Source organism: Cicer arietinum, chromosome 4 (genome assembly GCF_000331145.2).
Source record: "Cicer arietinum cultivar CDC Frontier isolate Library 1 chromosome 4, Cicar.CDCFrontier_v2.0, whole genome shotgun sequence".
NCBI classification, from domain to species: Eukaryota; Viridiplantae; Streptophyta; class Magnoliopsida; order Fabales; family Fabaceae; genus Cicer; species Cicer arietinum.
Window position 1 is genome coordinate 44,639,003 of NC_021163.2, and position 14,570 is coordinate 44,653,572.

General features: G+C 33.6%; 1 pseudogene; it reads left to right on the plus strand.

Annotated features, from left to right (window-relative positions):
• Nucleotides 1-6,219, plus strand: part of LOC140920076 (uncharacterized) — a 13,609-nt pseudogene extending 7,390 nt beyond the window's left edge.
• Nucleotides 6,220-14,570: the final 8,351 nt, after the last annotated feature.

A 14,570-nucleotide genomic window follows, 5' to 3' on the forward strand; every position in this document is an offset into this window, starting at 1 on the left:
GGGTGAAGAATATCGTTTAAAAGAACCAAAACTATCTACCACATCATTGAAGTTTACCAAATCTATGTTGGAAGGAGGAGTTTTTTTGGGAAAGTTGATAGAAATACCAGAAAAGAACAATAGGTACGGTTTGGGATATGTACCTACTCAAGCTGATAAAGAGAAGGCTGCGAAGGGAAAAGGAGAAAACTGGACACCGAATTCACAGAAGATTCCTATTTGTGACATTCGCCAAACTTTCCAAAGCGCCGGAATAATATATGCTCATCAAGTGCCTGTTACAGAAGAGGATCATGTTGATGATGACACCCTCAAGCTAGTGTACCCTTGTCCTCCAAACACCAGTCTCAACAATTGGAAGATCCTCGAGTTTCCCGTGTTTGTTAATTCATGTTCAAAGTAATTATGTATTTTTTTTAACTCCTTTTGCTATGCCCAAGGCTATAAGGATAATTAACTAGGGCATATGTATTTCAATTCCGTACTTATTATAAATAAATGCATTTTTGAATTCTCCAACTAGTTTTGTCTTTCTCTTTTCTTTTTTGGCAATCCTTATTCATATTTTTTCTTTTCTTTTTTTTCTTAATTTAAACAATGTAGAGTTGAAAATGGCAGCACTAGAACCCTTTCTTGTAATTTTGAACGTCTAATTAATCACGCTGATGATGATTGTGAAGATGACTGTGAGCCTTCCCCAGAACTAGAAAGCTTAATTGAACAGGAAGCTAAGATAATTCAACCCTATCAAGAACCTGCTATAAAGTGATGCCATTTGGATTGAAGAATGTCGGGGCAACCTATCAAAGAGCAATGGTAACTTTGTTCCATGACATGATGCATAAGGAAATAGAAGTTTACTTGGATGATATGATTGCAAAATCTCGGACAGAAGAAGACCATGTTGTTAACCTTTAAAAGTTGTTTGAGCGACTAAGGAAGTTCAAACTCCGTTTAAACCCTGCTAAATGCACTTTTGGTGTAAGATCCGGAAAATTACTTGGATTTATCGTTAGTCAAAGAGGGATAGAAGTGGACCTAGATAAAGTAAGAGCAATACAAAAAATGATAGCTCCACGCATGGAAAAAGAAGTTCGTGGCTTTTTGGGTAGATTGAATTACATTGCGAGGTTTATATCGCATCTCACCGCTACATGCGAGCCAATTTTCAAATTGTTGCGCAAGGACCAAAAGGTTGAATGGAATGAGAATTGTCAAAAAGCTTTCAAAAATATTAAGCAATACTTATCAAAGCCTCCCGTCTTAGTACCTCATGTTCCTGGGAAACCGCTTATTATGTACTTAACAGTACTTGATGAGTCAATGGGCTGTGTACTGGGACAACATGACGAATCTGGTAGGAAAGAACATGCTATTTATTATTTGAGCAAAAAGTTCACCAGTTGTGAAACAAGGTATTCACTGCTTGAACGAACATGTTGCGTATTGGCATGGGTTGCTCGTCGGTTGAGGCAATACATGTTATGTCATACAACTTGGTTGAAGTCTAAAATGGACCCAATTAAGTACATCTTTGAGAAACCTGCTCTTACTGGAAGGATTACTCGTTGGCAGATGTTGTTATCAGAATACGATTTGGTATATGTTACACAAAAATCTATCAAAGGAAGCGCACTAGCAGAGTATTTGGCCCAACAACCGGTAGAAGATTATCAATCAATGCAATGTGAATTCCCAAATGAAGGCATAATGACTTTATTTGAAGAGACCGAATCATCTGATAAAGAAAAATGGACGTTGGTGTTTGATGGTGCCTCTAATGCGTTAGGGCATGGGATTGGAGCTATTTTGATTTCCCCAGAGAACCAGTTCACTCCATTTACGGCTAGGTTGTGTTTTGATTGTACAAACAATATTGTAGAATATGAGGCATGTGTTATGGGCATTAAAGCAGTTATCGAATCAAATATAAAATTTCTTGAGGTATATGGAGACTCATTGTTGGTCATCCATCAGACGAAAGGAGAGTGGGAAACATGAGATTCTAAATTGATTCTGTATCACACCTATATCAAAGAATTGACAGAACACTTTGAGAAGATTACTTTTCACCATATCCCTCGAGAAGAAAACCAGTTAGCTGACACCTTGGCCACTTTGTCGTCAATGTTCAAAATAACCACTAATCACGATGTGCCAGTCATAAAAATTCAACAAAGAGAAAAACCTGCATATTTCCTATCAATAGAAGAAGAGTCTTATGGAAAACCGTGGTTTTATGACATCAAATCATATGTTAAGAATAAGGAATATCCATTGGGTATTTCAGAAAACGACAAAAGGGTTTTAAGGAGATTGTCAATGAATTTCTTCTTAAATGGTGATGTGCTTTATAAGAGAAATCATGATATGGTTCTCCTCAGATGTGTGGATAAAACAGAAGCGGAGAAAATTATCCAAGAGGTTCACGAAGGTTCTTTTGGAACTCATGCAAATGGGCACACAATGGCAAGAAAAATCTTAAGGGCTAGCTACTATTGGTTGACCACGGAATTCGATTGCTTTAGTCACATAAAGAAATATCACAAATGTCAAATCTATGCTGATAAAATACATGTACCATCCACTTATTTGAATGTTTTAACATCACCATGGCCATTTTCAATGTGGGGAATGGATGTTATTGGACTCATCGAGCCTAAGGCTTCGAATGGACACCGGTTTATCCTAGTAGCTATTGATTATTTCATAAAATGGGTTGAAGCTGCTTCTTATGCCAATGTGACAAGAAGTGTGGTTGTCAGATTCATCAAAAGAGAATTGATTTGTCGATATGGATTGCCAAATAAGATCATCACTGATAACGCGACTAATCTGAATAACAAAATGATGAAAGAGTTGTGTGATAATTTCAATGTGACGAGAAGTTAGGTCTTTATATTTAATTATTTTTTACCACGTAAAAGATAATTAAATAGGGGTAGATGTAGTACCCTAGCCGCCGCTCATCTTGGTTTTGCCTATGTCTTTTTTCAAGTTAGGGTTTGTTTTACAAATCAGGTTTCTGAATATATTGGGCATGGTTTTTTGTGTGCGGCCCATTTACGTTTTTTTAGGTCCAACTTTTTTTTTAGTTTGATCATTGCCTTTTATTTTAAAAATATATATGCTTGAATATTTAATCAATTTCTAATATAAAAAATAATAATTATATTTTTATCTCTTTTTTATTTTTTTATTTAGATATGACATTTTTTTTTTGAGATATTAATATAAGTTGTTTTTTTTTTTAACTTTGAAGTTTAATATAAAAAATAATAAAATTTCTTAAGAGTATTAAATTAGATGTGACATCTTGTTTTTTACTCTTTGAGTTTTGAGACACGAGTTGTACAACTCGATTGTCTTAAAACTCATATTTTAAGATAATTATCCAAATCAAACAAGTTTATTTCTTTATGTTTGTTAAAATTAATTTTTTTTTAAATAACAAAAATACAATTTATTTAAAAGCAATCAACACATCCACATTTTTTACCAAGAATTACGTAGCTTTGATTTCTCCATCGTACCGGGAAATACGTAGAAGCAAGATCACACTCTTGTCAAGCACAATAATAAAAACTTTTTTTTTACTCTTTTAAACACGCTTTTATCTCAAGAAAATCATATTTATAAAAATTAATTTTATATCCATATTTAATAAAAAAGAGAAATAAATATAGTTAAGTTGATATAATTTTGCACAATTAATTATAGGTAACCGTTTTTTAGAGCAAGATCACACTCTTGTCAAGCACACTAATAAAAACTTTCTTTTTTTCCACTCTTTTTTAACACACTTTTATCTCAAAAAAATCACATTATAAAAAACAATTTATATTCATATTTAATAATAAAGAGAAATAAATATAGTTAAGTTGATATAATATTTTGCACATAATTATAGGTAACCGTTTTTTAGTGGATGTCGTAGGGTGCTAATACCTTCCCTACGCATAATCGACTCCCGAACTCAAAATCTGGTTTCAAAGACCACTTTTTATTTTTTTTTTTTATATTTTTAAGGGTTTCCCAATATTTTCCCTATTTTAAAATAAATTTTGGTGGCGACTCTATTGAATTCGATGAAAACTCGAAATTTTAGGCCGCGACATATATATATATCAATTAGGGGAACATTATATATATATATATATATATCGATGTTTTATATATTAATTGCTTTATTTTTCAAAAGTATTATATATAAATTTTGACATACTTTATATGTCAATTAGGGGAACATTTGCAAACAATACAATAAATTGTTATCAAGACTATAATTATATAAACCGAAATAAAATTTTAAATGATGTTTAATGAAATTTTTCATAAAATAACTCCTTATATATAAACAAAAATATAGACTGTTAAAGTATATAAATTTTTTGTACGAACTCAACTACAACTCTTTTTAATAACTAACAACAAAATATCATCAATTTTAATAATAGTTTTTTTAAAAACAATAGTTATATTAAAATCAATAAGTTTTACCTGTGTTTCAAATTTTTATTTATCATATATTATGTAAATAACATAATTTCTATTTTTTTTTAAATAATTATATAATAACACGTATTTTACTAATCTATATTTTAAAAATAATATAAATATATTTATAATATCACATATTTTACTAATCTATATTTAAAATGTATAAAATACTAACTTGATGTCGGGTAGTGTCTGACTTGAAGCTTTCACAGAGCTGAGAACTCTTCGAAGTAAACACAATATCACCACTGTCAAAATAAAAATTCAATAATATTAATTAAATAAATAACTTCAAATCAAAAATAAAATAAAAAAACTAAATATATAATATAAACTTACCAAAATTCAAGATAGTAAAGAAAAAGCTTGGAGAAATAATTTTTGTAGAGAGAAGGTGGAGAGAAAATTTAGAAAGAAGGTTTAGAGAGAAGGTAGAAGTGAGAAATGATAAGAGGAGTTGAGTGATATTTATAGAAAATGAGTGATCTTTTGTGGCGGCCAAAGCAGCCACGAATTCCAACGGTACAATGAGAATTTGTGGCGGCTTTAACGGTCCGAAATGAAGCCTTTTGTGGCGGTCGGGGAGTCCACAAAGTGCAATAGAACTATGGGAATTTGTGACCGCCTTTGCAGCCACAAAGTACAACGGATCAATGCTTTTATGGCGGCCTGGGCGGCCACAAATGGCTTGACATTGTGGCGGCCTTTACCCTCACAAAGGATTGAATTTGTGGCTGAAAAAGCCCTCACAAAAGACTAAAATTTTAGCTTGATTTTGTGGCTGCCTAAACCCTCACAAAATGACAACATTGTGATTTTATGAAGGCTTAGGCAGCCACAAAATCCAGCTAAAATTTTAGTCTTTTGTGAGGGCTTTTTCAGCCACAAATAAAGACCAATTTGAATTTTTGTATTTGTGAGGGTTTTTTCGGTCACTAATTTGTGAGGGTTTTTTTCGGCCACAAAATATTTATAAAGTTGGCCACAAATGAGGGGATTTCTTGTAGTGATTGATTCTAATATCACACTAAGAAATGGAACTGCAACTTAGAATGATTTGAGAAGTTTGAGTATGATTTGAATGAGTGATGTTTTCCTTGACACTTTGAGTTGTGATTTGTTCTTCATCGTGAACCTTTTTTTTATGAGCTTAAAGAGAGCTAGTGACAGCTCATTCATCGTGAATCTGGGTATTGGTCAACTCTTGTTTGAGAAATAGATTCTATATATTGGAGCTCAGCAATCACTGATTCTAATATCACATTAAGAAATGGAACTGCAACTTAGAATGATTTGAGTAGTTCGAATATGATTTGAATGAATGATGTTTTGCTTGGAACTTTGAATTCTGATTTGTTCTTCATCGTGAAGCTTTTTTTATAAGCATTAAGAGAGCTTATTACAACTCGTTTAACCATTGGAAGTAGGTCAGGTGTTATGAATAAGTGAATGGATAAGATCAGCCATAAAGTAGGATTGTTCTTGCTGAAACTAAGAATGTTCTTGAGAACCAAGAACGTTCTTCGAATTGGTTTGAGATGAGCTGACTTATATTTGTGATCTTGACAGTTGTCTAAAATGATTACAAGCTTTGAGTCACGAGTGCAGGTCTGTTTGAAGGTACAACAGCGGTGTCCTTTACAGCCTGTCATTTGTACTTGCATTTGCTTGACTCGGAGAATGATATTGCTTTATGCTTTTTACAAAGCAAGGTGTTGAGTCTTCGAATTCTGGAATAATTTTTGCTTAGATTTATCCTTATATATTTCTGATGAAGATATGGAATGGATAGCACTTTCTGGATTTTATCTTTTACATAAAAATATGATCATTCTTGTTTATGGCATATGTGGAGAACATTCTCCGTTTTCCAGAAATCTGTCAAGAACGTTTTTCGTTTTACTGATTTTGCCTTCTTGATTTTAATACGATTTGCTTTATAATGCTTGGTACCTATCTTGTTTTAACACACTTAAAAACACATGTTAAATACCAAAACACTTAGAATCATTGTTAGAAGTCTTTATTAAATTTTTGTTTAATTATCATCAAAACATTAATTTGGGATTTTTGTCTCAACAATCTTATATTGTTGTTGTTGTCTTGTAAATTGTTGTTGTTGTTGTTTTTTTAATAAATATTTATCATATTATTGTTTTATGTTTTTGAATTTTTTTTTATATTTTTTTATTTAATTGTTGTTTTTATATATATTTTTTTTTAAATTATTGTGGAAATCTTTAAAGTAGTTGTTATTTTTTCTTGATTTATTGGCTATTTTATTGTGGTTCTTGTATTATTTTTGTGCATATTAAGTGTCTTTTAAATGTTGATTTGTGTGTCGTGGATTGAATATGGTAGAAATCTGAAAGGTTGTGATGTTGACTTAATCAAATGAACATAGCATGATCCTTGTGAAAATATATGAAAACTTGAATTTGGTTAATTATAACGTCATGCATCATATAGAATGCAAGTAGAGCTTTGTGCAGCTTCGTGCAAATTTTCTCATTTGTATGTGTGGCTTTAGAAATTCCCTATTGGTATGAGCGATGATATATCTGGATCATTGGGTCTTGCATATCATACATCCTAACCACAAGTGCATTTTTGGTGTTAATTGATATATTTGAAAAGGGTTGTCTTGTTTTTGATGCTTATGTGCATGTGAATATTTTATTAAATTGATGATGTTTTTCTTAGTGAATAATTGAGTTGATTTATTTTTGGTTAAAATAGTATAATAAATTTATTATGACTCGTCTTATATAATTTCGAGGATAATATGTTGGTCTCTCATATACTGAATTGATGTAACAAACTAGATTCATATTGTAGTAGACTGACTTTACATAACATTTTAGGTACAACTGAGTTGGAAGAAATTCAAGAATAATCTTGTTGTTGGGTTGCTTTTTTTTTTTTTTTTTTCTTGACATTATAGAGGAATAATATAATGGAATTGTAGTTGCCTAAGTACTTTCTTGCTGTCTTTTAATTATTTTAGTTTCGACTTACAACTATATTTTTTTTTTTGAGCAGTTATGGATTTTCTGCAAAATAAATTTCATTGTCATAAATTTTATTATTTTATTTTCGTAAAAGGAATTATTTAACTTAAAATGCTACTAAATATTTTAAAAAATAATTAGAGATTAAACATTATAATTTAATAGCTATTTCTTATGCCGCTATAGAATAAATTATTATTTTTCTTTACTTAATTATTTTTCCACGTAACTATTTTATTCAACAACAAAAATAATATCCACAATTTTTAAAGAATTGACGTTTTTACGATATCACCTTAGACCGAATTTCGGGGTGTTATATATATATATATATACACGTGAAATGGCAAGCCATGACCCTACTTATCCTTAAGCTTTACTTATTTGTTATCTTCTGATAATTTTAGTTTATCTTTCAAAAACAACGTAAAAGATATTTTCTGTTTTGGTTATATCAATCTGTTCACAAGGCTTAGTTATTCTTTTCCTTTGTCAAGAATTATTGACTGATAAGTGTAAGGAGGGCCGGCCTCCTTTCAACTTACAAAGTTTATTCCACAATGATCAGAACTTGGATTATCAAAATCAGAGATATTCTGCAAGACTCTCCTAATTCTTTTTGTATCTATCAATGTGTTAAGTAGTAAGGGTTTGATGTTGATTATTGTCTATACCCATTTGGATATTATAATTCTCATTGCAATTAGGTATATCATTCATCTCAATAGGATGTAGCATTGTCAGGATTACATTTCCTTGTCCTTTGTGGACTTTAACTTCTTTTGGAGTTACAACATCTAACTAATGTATGATTTAATCTGGATATTTGAGTGGCCAATGCGACTTATGCATTATTTGTATTTTGCCTCAATTGTGTTATGATTGCACACATTTTTTGGGTTAACCACTACGCGAAAAATAGCATTTAACAGCGCTTTTTTTAATCCATTTACAGCGCTTTTTCAAAAAAAAAAAAAAACGCTGTAGAATCGAGCGCTGTAAAAGATACAACAACGCTTTTAAAAAAGTGCTATAAAACATGTAGATGTAATGCGCGCTTGTTTTGCACATTTTACAGCGCTTATTTAAAAAAACATTGTAAAATGCATACCCATAATAAATATATTGGGTGCATATTTTACAGCGCTTTTTCGAATAAGCGCTGTAAAATGCACACCAAATATATGAATTATGGGCATTTTACAGCGCTTATTTGAAAAAGCGCTGTAAAATGCATACCCATAATAAATAGATTGGGTGCACATTTTACAGCGCTTATTCGAATAAGCGCTGTAAAATGCACACCAAATATATGAATTATGGGCATTTTCCGCGTTTTTTAGAAAAAACGCTGTAAAATGTACACCCAACATATGAATTATAGGTGCATATTTTACAGCGCTTTTTCAAAAAAGCGTTGTAAAATGTGTTTTTTTTTTAACGTTGTAAATTAAATTTTTGAAAAAACGCTTTTTAGCTTTTTATGGCATTTTTTTTTAGAAAGCGCTGTATTTTATCTTTTTATCCAAAATTATTTTGATCCAGAATCAGTTCACAATCAGTTCATACAACAACAAAACATATTCAAATACCATAAGTGTAACACCCCGTTTTTCAAAACGAGGGTATATTTTTTTTTCAAAAGAGATTCATAAAAACAAAGGAATAAAGAAGAAAATACTTTTGGATAAACATTTTAGTCGTAACACAACGACAAATAAGTCAACAGAATTTACAAGCAGCGGAAAAGTTTCTCCAAATATAATTCCAAAGCATTTACACAAATACAAATGGTACATGGAACCCATTCAAATAAGATGTCAAACTGACAATATTAGTATCAATACAGTTTTCCAAATTAAAATACTCCAACCCAAAAAGAAGGACGTCTAGTCCCTATACATCAACCTAATCTGATCATCCTACCAAAAAAACTATACACCCTGAGTGCTCTCCACGCGCCCCGTGAGATCCTCCTCACGTAGCTCCAGTCAAGCATTCCCATCCGTAGGGTACGAACCAGTAGGATCGTCCTGACTCTCATCTGAGGGCAAAAGCCCAGATTTCCACAATAGTTGTAAAGGATCACCAATCAAAATTAACAGATAACACATAACATTTAAGTTTTAAATGCACAAAATAACCTTTCAACTAAGCATGCACCTTAAAAGGGTTTCCATATGCCAAACATGCATAAACAAGGTTGAAAAATGAAGTTTTTAACAAAACAACATTGTTGTATTCGAATACAAGGCTGTTTCAGCATTCAGCAGAAAAAACAGCATGTTTGTATTTGAATACAACAGTCTGTATTCGACTACACAGTAAGTCAGTGGCAAAAACAACATGTCTGTATTCGAATACAGCAGTCTGTATTCGACTACACAGTAAGTCAGTGGCAAAAACAGCATGTCTGTATTCGAATACAACAGTCTGTATTCAACTACACAGCAAGTCAGTAGCAAAATGTATTCGAATACAGCAGTCTGTATTCGACTACACAGTAAGTCAGTAGCAAAACAACATGTCTGTATTCGAATACAACAGTCTGTATTCGACTACACAGCAAGTCAGTAGCAAAATGTATTCGAATACAGCAGTCTGTATTCGACTACACAGTAAGTCAGTGGCAAAAACAGCATGTCTGTATTCGAATACAACAGTCTGTATTCGACTACACAGCAAGTCAGTAGCAAAATGTATTCGAATACAGCAGTCTGTATTCGACTACACAGTAAGTCAGTGGCAAAAACAGCATGTCTGTATTCGAATACAACAGTCTGTATTCGACTACACAGCAAGTCAGTAGCAAAATGTATTCGAATACAGCAGTCTGTATTCGACTACACAGTAAGTCAGTGGCAAAAACAGCATGTCTGTATTCGAATACAACAGTCTGTATTCGACTACACAGCAAGTCAGTAGCAAAATGTATTCGAATACAGCAGTCTGTATTCGACTACACAGTAAGTCAGTGGCAAAAACAGCATGTCTGTATTCGAATACAACAGTCTGTATTCGACTACACAGCAAGTCAGTAGCAAAATGTATTCGAATACAGCAGTCTGTATTCGACTACACAGTAAGTCAGTGGCAAAAACAGCATGTCTGTATTCGAATACAACAGTCTGTATTCGACTACACAGCAAGTCAGTAGCAAAATGTATTCGAATACAGCAGTCTGTATTCGACTACACAGTAAGTCAGTGGCAAAAACAGCATGTCTGTATTCGAATACAACAGTCTGTATTCGACTACACAGCAAGTCAGTAGCAAAATGTATTCGAATACAGCAGTCTGTATTCGACTACACAGTAAGTCAGTGGCAAAAACAGCATGTCTGTATTCGAATACAACAGTCTGTATTCGACTACACAGCAAGTCAGTAGCAAAATGTATTCGAATACAGCAGTCTGTATTCGACTACACAGTAAGTCAGTGGCAAAAACAGCATGTCTGTATTCGAATACAACAGTCTGTATTCGACTACACAGCAAGTCAGTAGCAAAATGTATTCGAATACAGCAGTCTGTATTCGACTACACAGTAAGTCAGTGGCAAAAACAGCATGTCTGTATTCGAATACAACAGTCTGTATTCGACTACACAGCAAGTCAGTAGCAAAATGTATTCGAATACAGCAGTCTGTATTCGACTACACAGTAAGTCAGTGGCAAAAACAGCATGTCTGTATTCGAATACAACAGTCTGTATTCGACTACACAGCAAGTCAGTAGCAAAATGTATTCGAATACAGCAGTCTGTATTCGACTACACAGTAAGTCAGTGGCAAAAACAGCATGTCTGTATTCGAATACAACAGTCTGTATTCGACTACACAGCAAGTCAGTAGCAAAATGTATTCGAATACAGCAGTCTGTATTCGACTACACAGTAAGTCAGTGGCAAAAACAGCATGTCTGTATTCGAATACAACAGTCTGTATTCGACTACACAGCAAGTCAGTAGCAAAATGTATTCGAATACAGCAGTCTGTATTCGACTACACAGTAAGTCAGTGGCAAAAACAGCATGTCTGTATTCGAATACAACAGTCTGTATTCGACTACACAGCAAGTCAGTAGCAAAATGTATTCGAATACAGCAGTCTGTATTCGACTACACAGTAAGTCAGTGGCAAAAACAGCATGTCTGTATTCGAATACAACAGTCTGTATTCGACTACACAGCAAGTCAGTAGCAAAATGTATTCGAATACAGCAGTCTGTATTCGACTACACAGTAAGTCAGTGGCAAAAACAGCATGTCTGTATTCGAATACAACAGTCTGTATTCGACTACACAGCAAGTCAGTAGCAAAATGTATTCGAATACAGCAGTCTGTATTCGACTACACAGTAAGTCAGTGGCAAAAACAGCATGTCTGTATTCGAATACAACAGTCTGTATTCGACTACACAGCAAGTCAGTAGCAAAATGTATTCGAATACAGCAGTCTGTATTCGACTACACAGTAAGTCAGTGGCAAAAACAGCATGTCTGTATTCGAATACAACAGTCTGTATTCGACTACACAGCAAGTCAGTAGCAAAATGTATTCGAATACAGCAGTCTGTATTCGACTACACAGTAAGTCAGTGGCAAAAACAGCATGTCTGTATTCGAATACAACAGTCTGTATTCGACTACACAGCAAGTCAGTAGCAAAATGTATTCGAATACAGCAGTCTGTATTCGACTACACAGTAAGTCAGTGGCAAAAACAGCATGTCTGTATTCGAATACAACAGTCTGTATTCGACTACACAGCAAGTCAGTAGCAAAATGTATTCGAATACAGCAGTCTGTATTCGACTACACAGTAAGTCAGTGGCAAAAACAGCATGTCTGTATTCGAATACAACAGTCTGTATTCGACTACACAGCAAGTCAGTAGCAAAATGTATTCGAATACAGCAGTCTGTATTCGACTACACAGTAAGTCAGTGGCAAAAACAGCATGTCTGTATTCGAATACAACAGTCTGTATTCGACTACACAGCAAGTCAGTAGCAAAATGTATTCGAATACAGCAGTCTGTATTCGACTACACAGTAAGTCAGTGGCAAAAACAGCATGTCTGTATTCGAATACAACAGTCTGTATTCGACTACACAGCAAGTCAGTAGCAAAATGTATTCGAATACAGCAGTCTGTATTCGACTACACAGTAAGTCAGTGGCAAAAACAGCATGTCTGTATTCGAATACAACAGTCTGTATTCGACTACACAGCAAGTCAGTAGCAAAATGTATTCGAATACAGCAGTCTGTATTCGACTACACAGTAAGTCAGTGGCAAAAACAGCATGTCTGTATTCGAATACAACAGTCTGTATTCGACTACACAGCAAGTCAGTAGCAAAATGTATTCGAATACAGCAGTCTGTATTCGACTACACAGTAAGTCAGTGGCAAAAACAGCATGTCTGTATTCGAATACAACAGTCTGTATTCGACTACACAGCAAGTCAGTAGCAAAATGTATTCGAATACAGCAGTCTGTATTCGACTACACAGTAAGTCAGTGGCAAAAACAGCATGTCTGTATTCGAATACAACAGTCTGTATTCGACTACACAGCAAGTCAGTAGCAAAATGTATTCGAATACAGCAGTCTGTATTCGACTACACAGTAAGTCAGTGGCAAAAACAGCATGTCTGTATTCGAATACAACAGTCTGTATTCGACTACACAGCAAGTCAGTAGCAAAATGTATTCGAATACAGCAGTCTGTATTCGACTACACAGTAAGTCAGTGGCAAAAACAGCATGTCTGTATTCGAATACAACAGTCTGTATTCGACTACACAGCAAGTCAGTAGCAAAATGTATTCGAATACAGCAGTCTGTATTCGACTACACAGTAAGTCAGTGGCAAAAACAGCATGTCTGTATTCGAATACAACAGTCTGTATTCGACTACACAGCAAGTCAGTAGCAAAATGTATTCGAATACAGCAGTCTGTATTCGACTACACAGTAAGTCAGTGGCAAAAACAGCATGTCTGTATTCGAATACAACAGTCTGTATTCGACTACACAGCAAGTCAGTAGCAAAATGTATTCGAATACAGCAGTCTGTATTCGACTACACAGTAAGTCAGTGGCAAAAACAGCATGTCTGTATTCGAATACAACAGTCTGTATTCGACTACACAGCAAGTCAGTAGCAAAATGTATTCGAATACAGCAGTCTGTATTCGACTACACAGTAAGTCAGTGGCAAAAACAGCATGTCTGTATTCGAATACAACAGTCTGTATTCGACTACACAGCAAGTCAGTAGCAAAATGTATTCGAATACAGCAGTCTGTATTCGACTACACAGTAAGTCAGTGGCAAAAACAGCATGTCTGTATTCGAATACAACAGTCTGTATTCGACTACAAGACTTTTGCTTCGACACTGTAGCACCTCTTTGAGCTCGAAAAACTTTTAAGGCACTATTGAATGAATAAATGTGATTATTATAGCATGAACAAACACATTATTTATATATATATATAAGAAATAAATGAATATTACTTACGTGTCGAACATAGTCTTTATTTCGGAGTGATTGTTGTAATTGCCATGCAAGGGGTCTAAATAGTATATAACTTTAGAGACCGCATTGATTGCAAATAAAACCCAATGTGCCCTACAACAACAAAAATTTGGTTAAGCAATTTTGTTTATACACAACTAATAAATTAAAATCATATCAATTAAAAAAGATATAAATAAATAATATATAATTACGTACCCTGAATTATATGGTGCGAAGAACAATTTATCCTTTTCTTTATTTCCTAATAACATATCTACAATGTATTTCTTTACATTTATTGGGTCGAGTTTGCATATCGACAGCTTATGCGGAGACAAGAATGAATATTTATTTGACAATTTCCTTGTGCACACGACCTTCTCATACAAAAGCCTTCAATGAAAATTTTAAACTAGATTAATTACCAATACATTTAATTAATTACCAATAAATGCAATTAAAAGTATTTTTTACCTTATGTACAAGCACATGACAGTAGCACTAAGCTCCTTATGGTTGAGAAGTTC